This window comes from Leuresthes tenuis, unplaced genomic scaffold (genome assembly GCF_036924035.1).
Source record: "Leuresthes tenuis unplaced genomic scaffold, fLeuTen1.0.hap1 SCAF_8, whole genome shotgun sequence".
In the NCBI taxonomy this organism is placed as follows: Eukaryota; Metazoa; Chordata; class Actinopteri; order Atheriniformes; family Atherinopsidae; genus Leuresthes; species Leuresthes tenuis.
This window is the reverse complement of record NW_027325362.1, coordinates 1773484-1787554: the sequence shown is the minus strand read 5'-3', so window position 1 is coordinate 1787554 and position 14071 is coordinate 1773484.

Sequence of the window (14071 nt, the reverse complement as noted above, 5' to 3'; positions counted from 1 at the left end):
CCGGTGCATTGAAAAGTTTCCAGAGGAGTTGATTTGGGCTTTTTTGGGCAACTTTTCATCTGTTGAATCTATTCTGACGTTCTGACTCTGAAACCAAACTGGAAGTAGATTCAGTGAAATAACAGACAGAGAATCACCACAATTCATCTGCCGTCTTAAGTGTTTTAACCGCTAAATTCGCTTTCTATCATTTAATCTCTTAACGAGGTGGAAACCTGAACTAAAAAGCCTCCTTTTGGACCAGAAGTCTGTTGAATTAACCGGTGCATTGAAAAGTTTCCAGAGGAGTTGATTTGGGCTTTTTTTTGTGCAACTTTTCATCTATTCTGACGTTTCTGATTCTGAAGCCAAACTGGAAGCAATTCAGTGAAATAACAGATAAATCCGCAACGCAGTGACATCTTTCTATCATTTAATCTCTGAACGAGGTGGAAACCTGAACTAAAAAGCCTCCTTTTGGACCAGAAGTCTGTTGAATTAACCGGTGCATTGAAAAGTTTCCAGAGGAGTTGATTTGGGCTTTTTTTGGGCAACTTTTCATCTATTCTGACGTTCTGACTCTGAAACCAAACTGGAAGTAGATTCAGTGAAATAACAGATAAATCCGCAACGCAGTGACATCTTTCTATCATTTAATCTCTGAACGAGGTGGAAACCTGAACTAAAAACCCTCCTTTTGGACCAGAAGTCTGTTGAATTAACCGGTGCATTGAAAAGTTTCCAGAGGAGTTGATTTGGGCTTTTTTTGGGCAACTTTTCATCTATTCTGACGTTCTGACTCTGAAACCAAACTGGAAGTAGATTCAGTGAAATAACAGACAGAGAATCACCACAATTCATCTGCCGTCTTAAATGTTTTAACCGCTAAATTCGCTTTCTATCATTTAATCTCTTAACGAGGTGGAAACCTGAACTAAAAACTCTCCTTTTGGACCAGAAGTCTGTTGAATTAACCGGTGCATTGAAAAGTTTCCAGAGGAGTTGATTTGGGCTTTTTTTGGGCAACTTTTCATCTATTCTGACGTTCTGACTCTGAAACCAAACTGGAAGTAGATTCAGTGAAATAACAGATAAATCCGCAACGCAGTGACATCTTTCTATCATTTAATCTCTGAACGAGGTGGAAACCTGAACTAAAAACCCTCCTTTTGGACCAGAAGTCTGTTGAATTAACCGGTGCATTGAAAAGTTTCCAGAGGAGTTGATTTGGGCTTTTTTTGGGCAACTTTTCATCTATTCTGACGTTCTGACTCTGAAACCAAACTGGAAGTAGATTCAGTGAAATAACAGACAGAGAATCACCACAATTCATCTGCCGTCTTAAATGTTTTAACCGCTAAATTCGCTTTCTATCATTTAATCTCTTAACGAGGTGGAAACCTGAACTAAAAAGCCTCCTTTTGGACCAGAAGTCTGTTGAATTAACCGGTGCATTGAAAAGTTTCCAGAGGAGTCTGCAGAGGAGAGCAGAAACCGTCATTAATGTCTGTCGGTGGTGTTCTTTACGCTTTTCTGTCCAGGATTTGAAGAGATTCCTGTACAAACAGCTGCATTAACGAAGCAACACGGTGTTCTCCGTGTTCTGTGTCTCTTCTTTAAAAGCTGCTCTTTGTTCTCCTTCAGTGTTGAAGGTCTTCATGCGATCGCCTTAATGAGGCTCTCGCATCACATAACTGCAGCTTTTCTACACGGTATTCTTCTCATGCTTTCAGACTTTTTGTGGTGTAAGATGTGCATGAGCGTGTGTTGTCAAGAGCAGATAACTGGTGCCCCCAATCATCAAACCCAGCCCACAAACCCAAATGTCATTGAAATGCTGCTGCCTCAACAGCAGGGGTCGCCACAAACATACATACATATATGTTTATATTAATAATATTCTCTTTTCGAACTATAAATGTCACATCTGAGAATGATCCAAAGGTTGTGAAAGAGGATTCAAATCAGATGAGGAAAGGGGTCACTGCTGAGTAATTTTTTCTTTATACGGCTTCAAAGTATTTTCCCGAAACTAGGAGCCGGTTTGGGGGCTGATTTTCAGTAAAGTTCATCTTTAAAGTTGTAGTGTGCAAAAAAGCAGCAAAGCCACTGATCAACAGTTCTGCAGCTTTCTGAAACCTTTAAAGTGTCCTGATCAATAGTTCTGCAGCTTTATTTAACCTTTAAAGTGTCCTGATCAATAGTTCTGCAGCTTTCTGAAGCTTTTTCACAGTTTTTCTTTGGACATTTTCTGCTTTTTCACTCATCTTCAGTCCTTGTTCCTGAGCATTTTCAGAGGAATGTGTTTTTTCTTTGTTAAGCCACTTAACTCTGAGCTATGAACCATTCAGGCAGAAAAAAGGCTCCTAACTCAAGGGATGAACCAGTGTTGTGTCGACACAGAACAGACAACTTAGCAAAGAAGCCATTTTAAACTGGATCTTTAGGCACTTTGTCACAGAGACACATCATTTGTTCCCATTTCTTTAGCTGCATCTATGAAAAACAGCAAAGAAAACACAGTTTGACAGACAGAAAATAGGATTTCTGCAGCAACAAGGTGATTCCCAAAGAGCTATTAGCTGAAAACTTGGCATATCTCAGCATGGTGCGATATGCAACATTAAGTTTGTAAAAATGAAACTATGCTTTTGAAGTAAACCAACCCTTTGTGATGCACAGTCCTGGGCCTGAAACTGCCCTGGAATAACAAGGGTCTGAGATACCTGCAGTAAAAATATGCTTTTGTTCTAGATGTAAAATGAAAACCAGTGAGTGATGAGTTATAAACATCACTATATATTTCCATCCCTCTTTCCACGAGGACCACAATCATGCTTTGCCTGCTTCTCCCACTGTTCTAAAGGCCAGACTGAGTGAAGCTCTGGCTGGAGTTGAGAGTCTGGAGTGCGAGAAGAGGAATAACAGAAAAATGTGCACACTCTTCTTGAGGATCTGAGGGAGAAAACCTCATGAGAGCTGAAAGACGGGCTCGAATGCACCTCAGGTAAAATGGAAATGCAAATTTTAATATTTTATAAGGTTCTTGAAATAAAGACTTGAATACACCTGAACGTTTTCTGGGTTATTTTCGTTTTATCTATGTCTGTGTATATCTATGATGTTTGAAAAACAAACCTGTGAATATAGCTTGACAACTGAGTGATTTTTGATCACTTTTATTGTGTAAAAACATCATTCATCCATAGATATAATGTACTGTAGGAGCACTGTACCAAGATGGCCGCCCTGTAGACACGCCCCTCAAGTATATATTTACATAAATACATAGATATATATTCTTTATAGACATGGAAAGAATAAACATATATCTTTATAATGTCAATGGCGGCAGCAGTCAATGCAGCGTCCATGTATACATCTCAATGGTTCTGACGTCAAAGGCCGTGAATGAAACTGGCCGGATGCGCGCGCACCTGCGGAATCGGCGGGAACTTTTATCAGCTGCTTCCCGCTGAGGCCTGATGGCGCATCAGACGCGGCCGAGCCGAGTTGTGTTCGGCTGGAGAGGACTGTAAACTCATCACCAAAGGCAAGGAATAAGTTATATTTGGACACGGTGCTGATGTTTTTTCTATGCGTGTTTATCAAGTACAGCTGCGTGTCAACAGAATTTCATTCGGCAGCTTTAAAGCCGCAAAATGCTGAAATACACCTGTTTGTTATGGAGAAGCTGGTAAATTAAAAGTTTATGGAACTATTTATTGCAGGTTACAAAAATAAACTTATTTTTCATTCACAAGGGAAACAGAAGGTACAGAAACCGAGTACAGAAGGTAACACTTGTTGTTTTCTTTCGGGACAGCGGCAGCGGGCACACAGAAGCTAGCTTGTTTTGGTTGTCAACATTAGCTGCCTTGTGCAAGCTTCTTAAATGGACTTTGAGACTTGCGAGGGGGGGAGGAAAATATTGTCAGTATTTTTCCCTACAAGACACTTGCTGTTATCTTGCTTGTCGTCATGTTAAAAAAGTGTCGGGATTTTACCGCTTTCTCCAAGCTTTTGCTCGAACCGACATTTTTACTGCCTGATGACGTCACGGACAGCAGAAGAAGCTATGATATATTTTTTCCGGTTTACAGCTGTAACATGAACTCATCCAGTCTCTGTAGCTTAATGGTCAAAAACTACACTTCAAAACCAATGAAAATATTAAAAACTCTCATGTCTCAGTTTGAATAAACCTCTGAACCCTGCTTCTGTAAAACTTAACCTTCTTTTTCCTTCTTCCACAGGCAGAACGTCTGAAGATCTACAACCAGTAAGCGCCATGTTTTTTCTGGGGTTTGCCGCCGTGCCCCCTTATTGGTCGCCGAGCCACTCTTACTATCCTCTGTGCCTTGATTTGAATTAGTTTCCTGTTCGTGTCCGTTAGGTTAGTTATCAGGTTGTATTTGTTTCTGTTGACTTTTTTTACAGGTACTGGACCCCATCTCAATACATTGTATTTCCAAACATAGCTATCTGGTGTCTCAAAATGGCTTAGTTGCCAGTTTGTCCGTAAAATCGGTTTAGATTAATTTGGTGCAGAATTTCGATTTGGAAAGTCACTGTGAGATTAGGATTGTTTACAGGTTGGATCTGGATCTGGACTTTTTTTTTTTTTTGCAGGTACTCCCAGATGTGATTGGACAGGTTGTTTCTTGTTTTTACAGGTACTCCCAAATGTGATTGGACAGGTTGTTTCTTGTTTTTGCAGGTACTCCCAAATGTGATTGGACAGGTTGTTTCTTGTTTTTGCAGGTACTCCCAAATGTGATTGGACAGGTTGTTTCTTGTTTTTGCAGGTACTCCCAAATGTGATTGGACAGGTTGTTTCTTGTTTTTGCAGGTACTCCCAAATGTGATTGGACAGGTTGTTTCTTGTTTTTGCAGGTACTCCCAAATGTGATTGGACAGGTTGTTTCTGGTTTTTGCAGGTACTCCCAAATGTGATTGGACAGGTTGTTTCTTGTTTTTGCAGGTACTCCCAAATGTAATTGGACAGGTTGTTTCTGGTTTTTGCAGGTACTCCCAAATGTGTTTGGACAGGTTGTTTCTTGTTTTTGCAGGTACTCCCAAATGTGATTGGACAGGTTGTTTCTGGTTTTTGCAGGTACTCCCAAATGTGTTTGGACAGGTTGTTTCTTGTTTTTGCAGGTACTCCCAAATGTGATTGGACAGGTTGTTTCTTGTTTTTGCAGGTACTCCCAAATGTAATTGGACAGGTTGTTTCTTGTTTTTGCAGGTACTCCCAAATGTGTTTGGACAGGTTGTTTCTGGTTTTTGCAGGCACTCCCAAATGTGTTTGGACAGGTTGTTTCTTGTTTTTACAGGTACTCCCAAATGTGATTGGACAGGTTGTTTCTTGTTTTTGCAGGTACTCCCAAATGTGATTGGACAGTTTGTTTCTTGTTTTTACAGGTACTCCCAAATGTGTTTGGACAGGTTGTTTCTTGTTTTTACAGGTACTCCCAAATGTGTTTGGACAGGTTGTTTCTTGTTTTTGCAGGTACTCCCAAATGTGATTGGACAGGTTGTTTCTTGTTTTTGCAGGTACTCCCAAATGTGTTTGGACAGTTTGTTTCTTGTTTTTACAGGTACTCCCAAATGTGTTTGGACAGGTTGTTTCTTGTTTTTGCAGGTACTCCCAAATGTGATTGGACAGGTTGTTTCTTGTTTTTGCAGGTACTCCCAAATGTGTTTGGACAGGTTGTTTCTTGTTTTTGCAGGTACTCCCAAATGTGTTTGGACAGGTTGTTTCTTGTTTTTGCAGGCACTCCCAAATGTGTTTGGACAGGTTGTTTCTTGTTTTTACAGGTACTCCCAAATGTGTTTGGACAGGTTGTTTCTTGTTTTTGCAGGTACTCCCAAATGTGATTGGACAGGTTGTTTCTTGTTTTTACAGGTACTCCCAAATGTGTTTGGACAGTTTGTTTCTTGTTTTTACAGGTACTCCCAAATGTGTTTGGACAGGTTGTTTCTTGTTTTTGCAGGTACTCCCAAATGTGATTGGACAGGTTGTTTCTTGTTTTTACAGTTACTCCCAAATGTGTTTGGACAGGTTGTTTCTTGTTTTTGCAGGTACTCCCAAATGTGATTGGACAGGTTGTTTCTTGTTTTTACAGGTACTCCCAAATGTGTTTGGACAGGTTGTTTCTTGTTTTTGCAGGTACTCCCAAATGTGATTGGACAGGTTGTTTCTTGTTTTTGCAGGTACTCCCAAATGTGTTTGGACAGGTTGTTTCTTGTTTTTGCAGGTACTCCCAAATGTGTTTGGACAGGTTGTTTCTTGTTTTTGCAGGTACTCCCAAATGTGATTGGACAGGTTGTTTCTTGTTTTTACAGGTACTCCCAAATGTGTTTGGACAGGTTGTTTCTTGTTTTTACAGGTACTCCCAAATGTGATTGGACAGGTTGTTTCTTGTTTTTACAGTTACTCCCAAATGTGTTTGGACAGGTTGTTTCTTGTTTTTGCAGGTACTCCCAAATGTGTTTGGACAGGTTGTTTCTTGTTTTTGCAGGTACTCCCAAATGTGATTGGACAGGTTGTTTCTTGTTTTTACAGTTACTCCCAAATGTGTTTGGACAGGTTGTTTCTTGTTTTTGCAGGTACTCCCAAATGTGTTTGGACAGGTTGTTTCTTGTTTTTACAGGTACTCCCAAATGTGATTGGACAGGTTGTTTCTTGTTTTTGGGTAAAGCCTGTTGTCTAGTAGCCTCGGTTGGGCCATCGGAAATCAGTTGGGGCCTGTGCACGGGCGGTCCCTCACCCCTCTGAAAGCACTTCTTGGTTTAACTCTTGGTGGGCGGTCCTCTCACCAAAGCAAGAGCTTTAAAAACTCACTACAGCACACTGAAAGTATTGGAACTGCACGTAAAGAGCCTTGTGTGTCTGCTAGTGTACGGTTTTCAAAGCTTCTTTGCTAAGATCGATCCTTGCTGTTGAGCAAGTGATCGAAACCCATCCGTGGGTAAAGCCTGTTGTCTAGTAGCCTCGGTTGGGCCATCGGAAATCAGTTGGGGCGGCTGTGCACGGGCGGTCACTCCCCTCTCTGAAAGCACTTCTTGGTTTAACTCTTGTTGGGCGGTCCTCTCACCAAAGCAAGGGCTTTAAAAACTCACTACAACACACTGACAATACCGGAACTGCACGGAAAGAGCCTTGTGTGTCTGCTAGTGTACGGTTTTCTAAGTTTCTTTGCTAAGATCGATCCTTGCTGTTGAGCAAGTGATCGAAACCCATCCGTGGGTAAAGCCTGTTGTCTAGTAGCCTCGGTTGGGCCATCGGAAATCAGTTGGGGCCTGTGCACGGGCGGTCACTCACCCCTCTGAAAGCACTTCTTGGTTTAACTCTTGGTGGGCGGTCCTCTCACCAAAGCAAGAGCTTTAAAAACTCACTACAGCACACTGAAAGTATTGGAACTGCACGGAAAGAGCCTTGTGTGTCTGCTAGTGTACGGTTTTCAAAGCTTCTTTGCTAAGATCGATCCTTGCTGTTGAGCAAGTGATCGAAACCCATCCGTGGGTAAAGCCTGTTGTCTAGTAGCCTCGGTTGGGCCATAGGAAATCAGTTGGGGCGGCTGTGCACGGGCGGTCACTCCCCCCTCTGAAAGCACTTCTTGGTTTAACTCTTGGTGGGCGGTCCTCTCACCAAAGCAAGAGCTTTAAAAACTCACTACAGCACACTGAAAGTATTGGAACTGCACGGAAAGAGCCTTGTGTGTCTGCTATTGTACGGTTTTCAAAGCTTCTTTGCTAAGATTGATCTTTGCTGTTGAGCAAGTGATCAGAACCCATCCGTGGGTAGAGCCTGTTGTCTAGTAGCCTCGGTTGGGCCATCGGAAATGAGTTGGGGCCTGTGCACGGGCGGTCCCTCACCCCTCTGAAAGCACTTCTTGGTTTAACTCTTGGTGGGCGGTCCTCTCACCAAAGCAAGAGCTTTAAAAACTCACTACAGCACACTAAAAGTATTGGAACTGCACGGAAAGAGCCTTGTGTGTCTGCTAGTGTATGGTTTTCAAAGCTTCTTTGCTTAGATTGATCCTTGCTGTTGAGCAAGTGATCGGAACCCATCCGTGGGTAAAGCCTGTTGTCTAGTAGCCTCGGTTGGGCCATCGGAAATCAGTTGGGGGGGCGGCTGTGCACGGGCGGTCACTCCCCTCTCTGAAAGCACTTCTTGGTTTAACTCTTGGTGGGCGGTCCTCTCACCAAAGCAAGGGCTTTAAAAACTCACTACAGCACACTGAAAGTATTGGAACTGCACGGAAAGAGCCTTGTGTGTCTGCTAGTGTACGGTTTTCAAAGCTTCTTTGCTAAGATCGATCTTTGCTGTTGAGCAAGTGATCAGAACCCATCCGTGGGTAGAGCCTGTTGTCTAGTAGCCTCGGTTGGGCCATCGGAAATGAGTTGGGGCCTGTGCACGGGCGGTCCCTCACCCCTCTGAAAGCACTTCTTGGTTTAACTCTTGTTGGGCGGTCCTCTCACCAAAGCAAGGGCTTTAAAAACTCACTACAACACACTGACAATACCGGAACTGCACGGAAAGAGCCTTGTGTGTCTGCTAGTGTACGGTTTTCTAAGTTTCTTTGCTAAGATCGATCCTTGCTGTTGAGCAAGTGATCGAAACCCATCCGTGGGTAAAGCCTGTTGTCTAGTAGCCTCGGTTGGGCCATCGGAAATCAGTTGGGGCCTGTGCACGGGCGGTCACTCACCCCTCTGAAAGCACTTCTTGGTTTAACTCTTGGTGGGCGGTCCTCTCACCAAAGCAAGAGCTTTAAAAACTCACTACAGCACACTGAAAGTATTGGAACTGCACGGAAAGAGCCTTGTGTGTCTGCTAGTGTACGGTTTTCAAAGCTTCTTTGCTAAGATCGATCCTTGCTGTTGAGCAAGTGATCGAAACCCATCCGTGGGTAAAGCCTGTTGTCTAGTAGCCTCGGTTGGGCCATAGGAAATCAGTTGGGGCGGCTGTGCACGGGCGGTCACTCCCCCCTCTGAAAGCACTTCTTGGTTTAACTCTTGGTGGGCGGTCCTCTCACCAAAGCAAGAGCTTTAAAAACTCACTACAGCACACTGACAATACCGGAACTGCACGGAAAGAGCCTTGTGTGTCTGCTAGTGTACGGTTTTCAAAGCTTCTTTGCTAAGATCGATCCTTGCTGTTGAGCAAGTAATCGAAACCCATCCGTGGGTAAAGCCTGTTGTCTAGTAGCCTCGGTTGGGCCATCGGAAATCAGTTGGGGCGGCTGTGAACGGGCGGTCACTCACCTCTCTGAAAGCACTTCTTGGTTTAACTCTTGTTGGGCGGTCCTCTCACCAAAGCAAGAGCTTTAAAAACTCACTACAGCACACTGAAAATACCGGAACTGCACGGAAAAGAGCCTTGTGTGTCTGCTAGTGTACGGTTTTCAAAGCTTCTTTGCTAAGATCGATCCTTGCTGTTGAGCAAGTGATCGGAACCCATCCGTGGGTAAAGCCTGTTGTCCAGTAGCCTCGGTTGGGCCATCGGAAATTAATTGGGGGGGGGAATTTAGTGTCTTCTTTGTCAAACTTATTTTCCTTGATGAATGTATAGGAAGCTGTATGGGCCTTTTAACAGACCTACAGCCAGTAAGACAACTTTAGTGTCTTCTTTTTCAAACTTATTTCCATCCATGAATGTATAGGAAGCTGTATGGGCCTTTTAACAGACCTACAGCCAGTAAGACAACTTTAGTGTCTTCTTTTTCAAACTTATTTCCATTCATGAATGTATAGGAAGCTGTATGGGCCTTTTAACAGACCTACAGCCAGTAAGACAACTTTAGTGTCTTCTTTTTCAAACTTATTTCCATTCATGAAGTAGTAGGAAGCTGTATGGGCCTTTTAACAGACCTACAGCCAGTAAGACAACTTTAGTGTCTTCTTTTTCAAACTTATTTCCATTCATGAATGTATAGGAAGCTGTATGGGCCTTTTAACAGACCTACAGCCAGTAAGACAACTTTAGTGTCTTCTTTTTCAAACTTATTTCCATTCATGAAGTAGCAGGAAGCTGTATGGGCCTTTTAACAGACCTACAGCCAGTAAGACAAATTTAGTGTCTTCTTTTTCAAACTTATTTCCATTCATGAATGTATAGGAAGCTGTATGGGCCTTTTAACAGACCTACAGCCAGTAAGACAACTTTAGTGTCTTCTTTTTCAAACTTATTTCCATTCATGAAGTAGCAGGAAGCTGTATGGGCCTTTTAACAGACCTACAGCCAGTAAGACAACTTTAGTGTCTTCTTTTTCAAACTTATTTCCATTCATGAAGTAGTAGGAAGCTGTATGGGCCTTTTAACAGACCTACAGCCAGTAAGACAACTTTAGTGTCTTCTTTTTCAAACTTATTTCCATTCATGAATGTATAGGAAGCTGTATGGGCAAGTGATCGGAACCCATCCGTGGGTAAAGCCCGTTGTCTAGTAGCCTCGGTTGGGCCATCGGAAATCAGTTTGGGCCTGTGAACGGGCGGTCACTCCCCTCTCTGAAAGCACTTCTTGGTTTAACTTTTGGTGGGCGGTCCTCTCACCAAAGCAAGAGCTTTAAAAACTCACTACAGCACACTGAAAGTATTGGAACTGCACGTAAAGAGCCTTGTGTGTCTGCTAGTGTACGGTTTTCAAAGCTTCTTTGCTAAGATCGACACTTGCTGTTGAGCAAGTGATCAAAACCCATCCGTGGGTAAAGCCTGTTGTCCAGTAGCCTCGGTTGGGCCATCGGAAATTAATTGGGGGGGGCTGTGAACGGGCGGTCACTCCCCCCTCTGAAAGCACTTCTTGGTTTAACTCTTGGTGGGCGGTCCTCTCACCAAAGCAAGAGCTTTAAAAACTCACTACAGCACACTGAAAGTATTGGAACTGCACGGAAAGAGCCTTGTGTGTCTGCTAGTGTACGGTTTTCAAAGCTTCTTTGCTAAGATTGATCTTTGCTGTTGAGCAAGTGATCAGAACCCATCCGTGGGTAAAGCCTGTTGTCTAGTAGCCTCGGTTGGGCCATCGGAAATCAGTTGGGGGGGCGGCTGTGCACGGGCGGTCACTCCCCTCTCTGAAAGCACTTCTTGGTTTAACTCTTGGTGGGCGGTCCTCTCACCAAAGCAAGGGCTTTAAAAACTCACTACAGCACACTGAAAGTATTGGAACTGCACGGAAAGAGCCTTGTGTGTCTGCTAGTGTACGGTTTTCAAAGCTTCTTTGCTAAGATCGATACTTGCTATTGAGCAAGTGATCAAAACCCATCCGTGGGTAAAGCCTGTTGTCCAGTAGCCTCGGTTGGGCCATCGGAAATTAATTGGGGGGGGCTGTGAACGGGCGGTCACTCCCCCCTCTGAAAGCACTTCTTGGTTTAACTCTTGGTGGGCGGTCCTCTCACCAAAGCAAGAGCTTTAAAAACTCACTACAGCACACTGAAAGTATTGGAACTGCACGGAAAGAGCCTTGTGTGTCTGCTAGTGTACGGTTTTCAAAGCTTCTTTGCTAAGATCGATCCTTGCTGTTGAGCAAGTGATCGGAACCCATCCGTGGGTAAAGCCTGTTGTCCAGTAGCCTCGGTTGGGCCATCGGAAGTTAATTATGGAGAATTTAGTGTCTTCTTTTTCAAACATATTTCCATTCATGAATGTATAGGAAGCTGTATGGGCCTTTTAACAGACCTACAAGCCAGTAAGACAACTTTAGTGTCTTCTTTTTCAACCTTATTTCCATTCATGAATGTATAGGAAGCTGTATGGGCCTTTTAACAGACCTACAGCCAGTAAGACAACTTTAGTGTCTTCTTTTTCAAACTTATTTCCATTCATGAAGTAGTAGGAAGCTGTATGGGCCTTTTAACAGACCTACAGCCAGTAAGACAACTTTAGTGTCTTCTTTTTCAAACTTATTTCCATTCATGAATGTATAGGAAGCTGTATGGGCCTTTTAACAGACCTACAGCCAGTAAGACAACTTTAGTGTCTTCTTTTTCAAACTTATTTCCATTCATGAATGTATAGGAAGCTGTATGGGCCTTTTAACAGACCTACAGCCAGTAAGACAACTTTAGTGTCTTCTTTTTCAAACTTATTTCCATTCATGAATGTATAGGAAGCTGTATGGGCCTTTTAACAGACCTACAGCCAGTAAGACAACTTTAGTGTCTTCTTTTTCAAACTTATTTCCATTCATGAATGTATAGGAAGATTTATGGGCCTTTTAACAGACCTACAGCCAGTAAGACAACTTTAGTGTCTTCTTTTTCAACCTTATGTCCAGTCATGAAGTAGTAGGAAGCTGTATGGGCCTTTTAACAGACCTACAGCCAGTAAGACAAATTTAGTGTCTTCTTTTTCAAACTTATTTCCATTCATGAATGTATAGGAAGCTGTATGGGCCTTTTAACAGACCTACAGCCAGTAAGACAACTTTAGTGTCTTCTTTTTCAAACATATTTCCATTCATGAATGTATAGGAAGCTGTATGGGCCTTTTAACAGACCTACAGCCAGTAAGACAACTTTAGTGTCTTCTTTTTCAAACTTATTTCCATTCATGAATGTATAGGAAGCTGTATGGGCCTTTTAACAGACCTACAGCCAGTAAGACAACTTTAGTGTCTTCTTTTTCAAACTTATTTCCATTCATGAATGTATAGGAAGCTGTATGGGCCTTTTAACAGACCTACAGCCAGTAAGACAACTTTAGTGTCTTCTTTTTCAAACTTATTTCCATTCATGAATGTATAGGAAGCTGTATGGGCCTTTTAACAGACCTACAGCCAGTAAGACAACTTTAGTGTCTTCTTTTTCAAACATATTTCCATTCATGAATGTATAGGAAGCTGTATGGGCCTTTTAACAGACCTACAGCCAGTAAGACAACTTTAGTGTCTTCTTTTTCAAACTTATTTCCATTCATGAATGTATAGGAAGCTGTATGGGCCTTTTAACAGACCTACAGCCAGTAAGACAACTTTAGTGTCTTCTTTTTCAAACTTATTTCCATTCATGAATGTATAGGAAGCTGTATGGGCCTTTTAACAGACCTACAGCCAGTAAGACAACTTTAGTGTCTTCTTTTTCAAACTTATTTCCATTCATGAATGTATAGGAAGATTTATGGGCCTTTTAACAGACCTACAGCCAGTAAGACAACTTTAGTGTCTTCTTTTTCAACCTTATGTCCAGTCATGAAGTAGTAGGAAGCTGTATGGGCCTTTTAACAGACCTACAGCCAGTAAGACAAATTTAGTGTCTTCTTTTTCAAACTTATTTCCATTCATGAATGTATAGGAAGCTGTATGGGCCTTTTAACAGACCTACAGCCAGTAAGACAACTTTAGTGTCTTCTTTTTCAAACATATTTCCATTCATGAATGTATAGGAAGCTGTATGGGCCTTTTAACAGACCTACAGCCAGTAAGACAACTTTAGTGTCTTCTTTTTCAAACTTATTTCCATTCATGAATGTATAGGAAGCTGTATGGGCCTTTTAACAGACCTACAGCCAGTAAGACAACTTTAGTGTCTTCTTTTTCAAACTTATTTCCATTCATGAATGTATAGGAAGCTGTATGGGCCTTTTAACAGACCTACAGCCAGTAAGACAACTTTAGTGTCTTCTTTTTCAAACTTATTTCCATTCATGAATGTATAGGAAGCTGTATGGGCCTTTTAACAGACCTACAGCCAGTAAGACAACTTTAGTGTCTTCTTTTTCAAACTTATTTCCATTCATGAATGTATAGGAAGCTGTATGGGCCTTTTAACAGACCTACAGCCAGTAAGACAACTTTAGTGTCTTCTTTTTCAAACTTATTTCCATTCATGAATGTATAGGAAGCTGTATGGGCCTTTTAACAGACCTACAGCCAGTAAGACAACTTTAGTGTCTTCTTTTTCAACCTTATGTCCATTCATGAAGTAGTAGGAAGCTGTATGGGCCTTTTAACAGACCTACAGCCAGTAAGACAACTTTAGTGTCTTCTTTTTCAAACTTATTTCCATTCATGAATGTATAGGAAGCTGTATGGGCCTTTTAACAGACCTACAGCTGTCTTCTTTTTCAAACTTATTTCCATTCATGAATGTATAGG